Consider the following 7254-nt stretch of genomic DNA (forward strand, 5'->3'; position numbering starts at 1 on the left):
ATCGGGGTTAAGTAACTTGCTCAAGGTTACACGGCCAGTTATTTCTGCGTGTGGTGCTGAGTATCTGAGCCCGGGATTCGATCTCCAGGTCGTCCCAACACTGGAGCCAGTGCTCTTACTGGCTGAGCCACCTGGCCACCCCTAAGCAATTGGGGTTAAGTAACTTGCTCAAGGTTACACGGCCAGGTGTTACTGGGTGGGTGCTAAGTGTCTGAGCGATCTCCAGGTGTTCTCAACACTGGAGCCGGTGCTCTTACTCGCTGTGCTACCTGGCCGCCCCAAGTTGCTTAACTCTTAATTCTGTTTCTGATATTTGAATTGCAAAGGATGGCAAAAAAAAAAAAAGGCTGAGATTAGTTGGAATTAGTTGGAACTCAAGATTATTTGGAAGATAGTTAAGAGACCACCAAGCTGCTCACATGAGATTGCTGAGAGGAGGCAGATAGGATTACCGGGCCACTGCCTGTGATTTTTAAAAAAATCAGAGAGTAGTAAAAAGGTCCCAGGACTAGAAGGTCCCACGTCCAGATTTTCTATTTGAAAGGAAGCAAGAAAATTCTGAGAACTTCTGAGCAAATAAATCTGTTTCTAGACAATGGGGTAGTGCTTCCTGACACTGGTACATGCTACGTTTGTTAGTGTAGTAAGAACATTCATAACCTGGACCAATAGCAATACTCCAAACACCACAATACAATATACCATGTACACCAGTGCCTCCCCTACAAACACCATAATTTGATACCTTATGTTTTCTTCAAACCAAATAATACATTCTCTGATAGAGCCACTCTAAATAATAGTCGTTATTTATAAAAGGTAGTATAACTACCCCTAAAGAGGGTTGACTGGACACAAAATCCTCTGGGATTTGTTGTTTTTCCCAGTTTGGGAAGAGAGGAAAAGTAAAGGGAAATCAGCCCTCTGGAGATGAGGAAATGAAAGGATATGGTATGACTAGGACAGGAGCTGGTGCCTAACACATCAGCAGTTCCCTTCTGTAAGACCTTGAGGGATGATCTCCATTTTAATGGACAAGTCTGGAAGTGTATGACTGTATTTTATTGGAGGCACTTATCCCAGTAGTAGGAGCACTGGATAAAAAGACAAACCAACAAGCAGAACCAAGCCTTCTAGCCAGGAGCTTTGGTGGGCCTGTTCTGCCTCAGTCTCACTTCCATTTGTTTTTCTTCTTGATGCCAGGCTGTGAGCTCAAACCTCAACCCTCTGAATACCTAGAAGAAATGAAGCAAAAGCTTAAAAAAAATGAAATAAAACTGCAGGAAATAATAAAAAGCTATGAAGAGAAAGTATTAAGTCTTACCCACTAAAAGGCTCTGAAAACAACAGTCCAAACAATAGGAAATCACTGAGAACATTGGGCACATAGCAATTCACGAATGTTGAATAATAATGACTGACTAAATTAGCAAGGAGCATCAGAACAGAGCAAAAGATTGGAAAAGATTAAAATATAAGATATCTGATATGGAAACCAATAGATCTGTAAAAACAGGTCAAGGAGAGAGTATTTTAAAATCACTTGGCTCCCTGAAAACTATGAGTAAGGGGGGAAAAAAAGCCTGGGCACTGTATTTTGAGAAAATATAGATAAAACCTATCCAGATCAATTAAAACCAGAAGGCAAAGTGAAGACAGAATTCACCTATAACTTTTTGAAAGGAAAGATTCAAGGACTGTTGTAGCCCAAAACCACAGCTTCCCTATCAAAGAAAGAATTCTGTGAGCATCCAGGACACAGCCCAAGTCCCAAAGAACAAGTCAGGATCACAAAAGACCTAGCAGCTATCATGATAGACAAGAGAAGATCTTGGAATATAATGTATTAAAAGGTAAAGAGATAAACTAAGAATTATTTACCATGCAAAGCTGAGTATCATCCTACAGGGGGAGAAATGGATTTTTAAAGGAATAGATAACTTTTTTTGTTTTGTTTCTGCAGGGGGAAGGCAGGACAATTGGGGTTAAGTGACTTGACCAAGGTCACACAGCTAGTAAGTGTTAAGTGAGGCCAGATTTGAACTTAGGTCCTCCTAACTGTAGTGCTCTATTCACTTCGCCACCTATCTGCCCCAGTCATAGATAACTTTTGAGCATTTTTAGTGGAAAGATCATAGCTGAGCAGGAACTTTGAAATATGAACAAAAAAAGCCAAGAGAAACCTAGAATTTATCTGAGCAATTGAAAGTGATTGTATGAAAATATAGTGCTAACTTGATAGAAGTATGTATCCCTTCAGAAAAGTATTAAGAGAGCTAAATAAGAAAAAGGCGGGGGGGGGCACCTTTATTATAAGATGAAGATGGAAAAGAGAAGGGAGAGTAAAATGAGGAAGGGTGGGATCTACTTTTATTATAATTGGGATAGGTAAAAACAGAAATAGAAAATAAAATTTTTTGTTTTCACATAATTTGTTTATTGTAAGATAATTTATATTTTGTCTTCCATGGACACAATGAAATTCTTCTGACAGACAAAAGTAGGCTAAACTAATTAGGTTGCTCCATATTTCATGTCTTTACCTCTTGAATTTGGATAAAACTTGGATCCGTTAGTTCAGAGCTGCAGCACCAGAGATGATTTCAATCAACTCCTTTGTGATGACATCTTGGTGAGTATGGTTAAATGTCAAAGTCAACTTATCAATCTTCTCAGAGGATTCTTGCTAGCATTGTCCATAGCTGTCATTCTTGCTCTCTGCTCACTGGTGATAGACTCCTTAAGAGTGTAGTAGATGATGTTTGCCAGGCTATACTCCTGATAGTTTTGCAACACATCAGCATCAATGTCATCATAAATACTCAGACTCTCAGCATTTGCACTGGTATTTAGGGAAAAGATGGGTTTTTCTTCAGTCTTATATGAGATAACAGACCTGAATCTATTCAAGATAATAGATCCTTCATCAAATTCATACACAGAATTTAGTAGTTCAAGGGCAATGACTGAAGCATCTCCAGAGGTAGGGGGCTTCCTCCCCACTTCTTTAAATGTCACCAAGAAGTGGTCAGTTAGTCCTATGAAGTCTGCCTCTGATTTTGTCACCAACCCCAACAATCATAACTTCCTTACCAGCTGCTTTGAGGGTAGCAACTGAGGAATGGATAGCAGCACAAAGGCCTCGATCTGAAGATACACCAATAATGAGGTGTTTCTTCATGTCTTCTGGAGCCTTAATAGCAGCTTTTTCATAAAGAGCCAAAGATCCAACTCCATATACTCTGGCTGGTTTCAGCTCTCTCTCAGCTCATGATTTTCTGGATGTTTTTGATCGATTTCAATCTCCTGGTAATATCTTTTAGGGTTGCTATAGTTCTGACTTGGATCCATTGCGGCTGCAGAGCCCAGGCGGCGGAGCCTGCGATAGTAGATCAACAGAACATAGTGGTACCAGCCCTGCTGAAGGTCGGGCAGACGGACCTCACAGTGCATGTGCCGATCGCTCCTCTCCCTCCTTTCTCAGACGAAGAGAGGGAGGTATGAGCATTAGTTGAACCTCACTCTTATTTGAAATGGATAAAGGAGGGTTGAATACATGTAAGCACAACGAGTTTTGTGTAGGCAGAGATGTGCTGGCAAATGTTTAACAACTGATTGTCTGAAAAAAAAAGTATACATGGCACACTAAATTTAATGTGTATTATCATTTTCTCCATCACTTAAGGTTAAACAATCAAGCCATAGTTTGTAGCATTTGTCCATTCTTGAGGTATAAAGGGTCACACTGAAAATTTAACAATCCACTCTGAGCCGACCTGAGCTGGCTCCAGCTAGATATCAAAATATATAAAATTCACAAGGGAAATAATCAGGAACTGGGAAAGGGAGGTTAAGAAGGAATATAAATAAACAAAACAATCCCCTACTAGTGAGGGAGAGATTAAAAAGTAGAGAAAAAAGGGAAAAGAAGTAGAATCTAAGGGAGTTCCTTAGGTAAGAGGAGAATGGCTGAACAGAGCCTATGACTGTAATGGAATATTATTGCACTGGAAGGGAAAGATGATTTCAGATATAATGGGCTAGTCCATGTCCAGGTCACTTAAGAGAATGTTCCCCATGTGGAAGATTCAGGGGCACTTGCTTCTAGGATGGCACATTTGTGGATGTTCATTTTTCCATTGACTGTGTAGCTGGAACATTCTGCAACTTTAAAACCACCTGACTGAACAACTTGGAGCTTTTTCCTGCATTTGTATATGAGGGTGAAGGACTCCTCCACTCACGAAAATGCTGTCAGCCAAGAGGGCCCAGGGGCTACCTCCTTCCTTTCCTTCCTATTTTGGTCATATGGGACTAAGGATGGGTCTAAAGTTGGGGGCTTCTTTCTTAATCTGGCCCAGAAGCTCGTCATGGGAATCTGAGAGTTGAGGAATCTAGGCTCAGGGCTGCAGCCAGCCCAGCAGGAAAGCCGTTAAGAGCCAGGGTCCAGGGACCCTAGCCCAGTGGGGCTTTAGACTTGTACTTGGTGGGATTAATGCCACGAAGGAGTTGGGCCTCGACACCACTTGGTACTCACCATCCCCTCCACCTTCCCTGCCAGCTCCCATGTAAGTGCTGTCTTGTCCCTTGTAGAATGTAAGCCCTTTGAAGGCAGGGACTGTCTCGTTTGCCTGTATTTGTATGCTTGTGTTTGCATTTCTTTATTCTGGGTTAATAATGACTATATAAGGTACTACAATGGAGAAAATAACATACAGCACTGCACTACTGATGTGGTTATTCAAATAATTACCACATATATCGAATAAATTGTCCTTTATTTTTTTTAATAGAAACAAGTGAAAAGTGCTATCAGCAAAAGAGACTGGAAAATAACCCAAAACAAGTGTTACCAAAATATTCAAATACAACACTGAAGTTCACAGGTGATTTGTGCAATTTCCCTCATGGAAACTAACAGACAAAACATTACCTATTTCCTTCTCTCTCCATTATTGAAGAATCTCTGCCACTCCCAACCTGGGATACTTTTGAAAATAACTGGCCATTATTTGTGACTTTTCAGAAAAAAACTCCACATTTCTTGTAATTGCAGAATTTATATTTATAATAACCATTATGATGCTTAGGTTTCAATTAGAATGTGCCTTTAGGAGGAAATTCAACTCATTAAAAAAAATCAACTTCCTTTGAGCATTTTTAACAATCTTTAAAAGGCTCCATATGCACCAAAATATTGATAGCACTTTCTGTGACAGTGAAGACCTGGAAAAAGGAGGTGTTACTAGCCAAAATGTGATACATGAATTTGATATTAGTGTGCTGCAAGAAACAAGGAGCATGATGAACTCAGGGTAGCTCATGGATAGACTTACATGAACTGACAGCGCACAGGCCCAGGAAAACAATACAAGCTAAGTGAAAAGACCAAATAATAACAACACAAATAGAAGTGACCTGTGTAAAATTCTAAGCTACAACCTTGGCTTCAAAGAGATGGGAGCAGCAACTCCATAGCTGTGGAACGTTTCATATAATGACAGATCATTTCAATGTGCTGATCAGTTTTACCTAATTTTTTTTCTTTAAAAAAGAATTCTTCACTAAAAGAAATGCCTCTGGTGGGGGTAGGGACAGAGAGAGGGACACAGACAGAAATACAGACGTCAATAAATACCTATTTTTAAATTTTTTTAAAGTATTTTGGTATTTATAAATGTGTTTCTGTTTTTACGGTTAATTTGCTTTTCAAAAAGTGAGCAGGATCCTTCTACACTTAACAGAGTGCCAAAATAATTACAGTTAACTTTATTGTTTTTTTTTCCTCAAAATGGTGAGCATACTCATTTTTTAACCAAAAATCAAATAAATGAGTACAAAAATAAACACCGACAATTAGACCAGTATCTTTTAGTTGTGGTCCTCCTCAGTTTTACAGTCATTCCTGCAAAGACAGCGCACCAGTATTTAATAGTGGAGATGCCCAAGCCCAATACCACTTCAGTCACAATCAGTTTCAATCATTAATTTATAAAAAGAACATGAGTAAACCAAGTTATTTTTAATGTCACAATCCAGCTTCACAAATTTCATAACTCTGTTAGAATAAACATTTTCATAATTTTAAAACAATCGAGTTTCCATTTTTAATACTCAGATATTTTGAACCTTTTAATGAAAAAGGTGTATGGAATTCACTGGCCATATTTTAAATAAATTTATATGTGGTAATCTATTAGGGTAATAAGTTATAAACACAATTTGTAATAAGCTAATTTACATTTCCCTTCATATTAAAGTAATATCTCACTAGTCTTGTTACTTAGCTATTTACACCTCATATAATTTTCCCATATAAGGCTATATGCTAAGTTAAATTGCAGTAAAATACACCAAGAATCATACTCTTACACTCTTCCAGATTTGCAATCAAATTATCAAAATTCCACAAGTAATTTGCTGTACATTTGACCAAAAAAAGAGAATCTTATGTGAAAAACAAGGAGTCACCCAAAAACATGGAGAAATTTTAGACACTTAAAACTGTAAAGCAGCAACACAAATCTCTTTAAAGTCTGATTGGATCTTTTCAATTTAATATAAGGAGCACAAACATTCTGGCTACCAAATGCGACAAGTCTCTACCCAAGTGATCGTGACACCGTATTTTACTAACAAATTGGGGCAAAAATGTGAAGAATGCATTAGTCCAGCCGGCAGAGCCTGTTAGGGCTGGCAGAGAACTCCAAAAGTAGATGGGGATATGTGGAACAGCTAACTCAGGCGACATACAAGCTCGAGAGAGAACAGGGCTCGCGCCTGCCACTTTAAAACTAGGGAGAAAGGAAAATGCTGGTCTGCCCCTCTGGAATTAAAAGCCATCATAAAGGCAATGCTGAACAACAAATCTCTGTAGCTGCAAGATACCTGTCTAGTCTTTATATGGAAACTAGTGATGTTTAGTATTGAAAATGTAAAACGCTAACTCTTGAAGTCTTGCATTTAAAGGGTCAGGTATGGAACACAAAAAAAGGACACAAATTTACGCCAAGAGCAGTTCCACAAAGAGGTGGTAAAAGTGTGGAAACAAATGTCCTCAGAAGAATTACAAACTATTAGTCCCCACGTGAAAGGCTGCTCCACATCAGTAACCATGTGAGAAATGCACAATTCCCAGGTTTTACAAACCCAACAAATTGGCAGAGGGCAACTGAGGGGCATAGTTATATTGGAGGGGTTATGCATAATAAACTTGGTGGAATTGTAAAGAAGTCTAATTAGTCATTCTGGAAA

The 7254-nt window shown here is 38.9% G+C and overlaps 1 pseudogene; it reads right to left on the reverse strand.

Moving 5' to 3' along the window:
• Positions 1-2413: 2413 nt before the first annotated feature.
• Positions 2414-4036, reverse strand: LOC138157708 (ATP synthase subunit gamma, mitochondrial-like; annotated as a pseudogene).
• Between the last annotated feature and the right edge of the window lie 3218 nt (positions 4037-7254).

This window comes from Petaurus breviceps, unplaced genomic scaffold (genome assembly GCF_028583685.1).
Source record: "Petaurus breviceps papuanus isolate PSGF00001 unplaced genomic scaffold, PetGlider_PUasm1.0 173, whole genome shotgun sequence".
Classification (NCBI taxonomy): domain Eukaryota; kingdom Metazoa; phylum Chordata; class Mammalia; order Diprotodontia; family Petauridae; genus Petaurus; species Petaurus breviceps.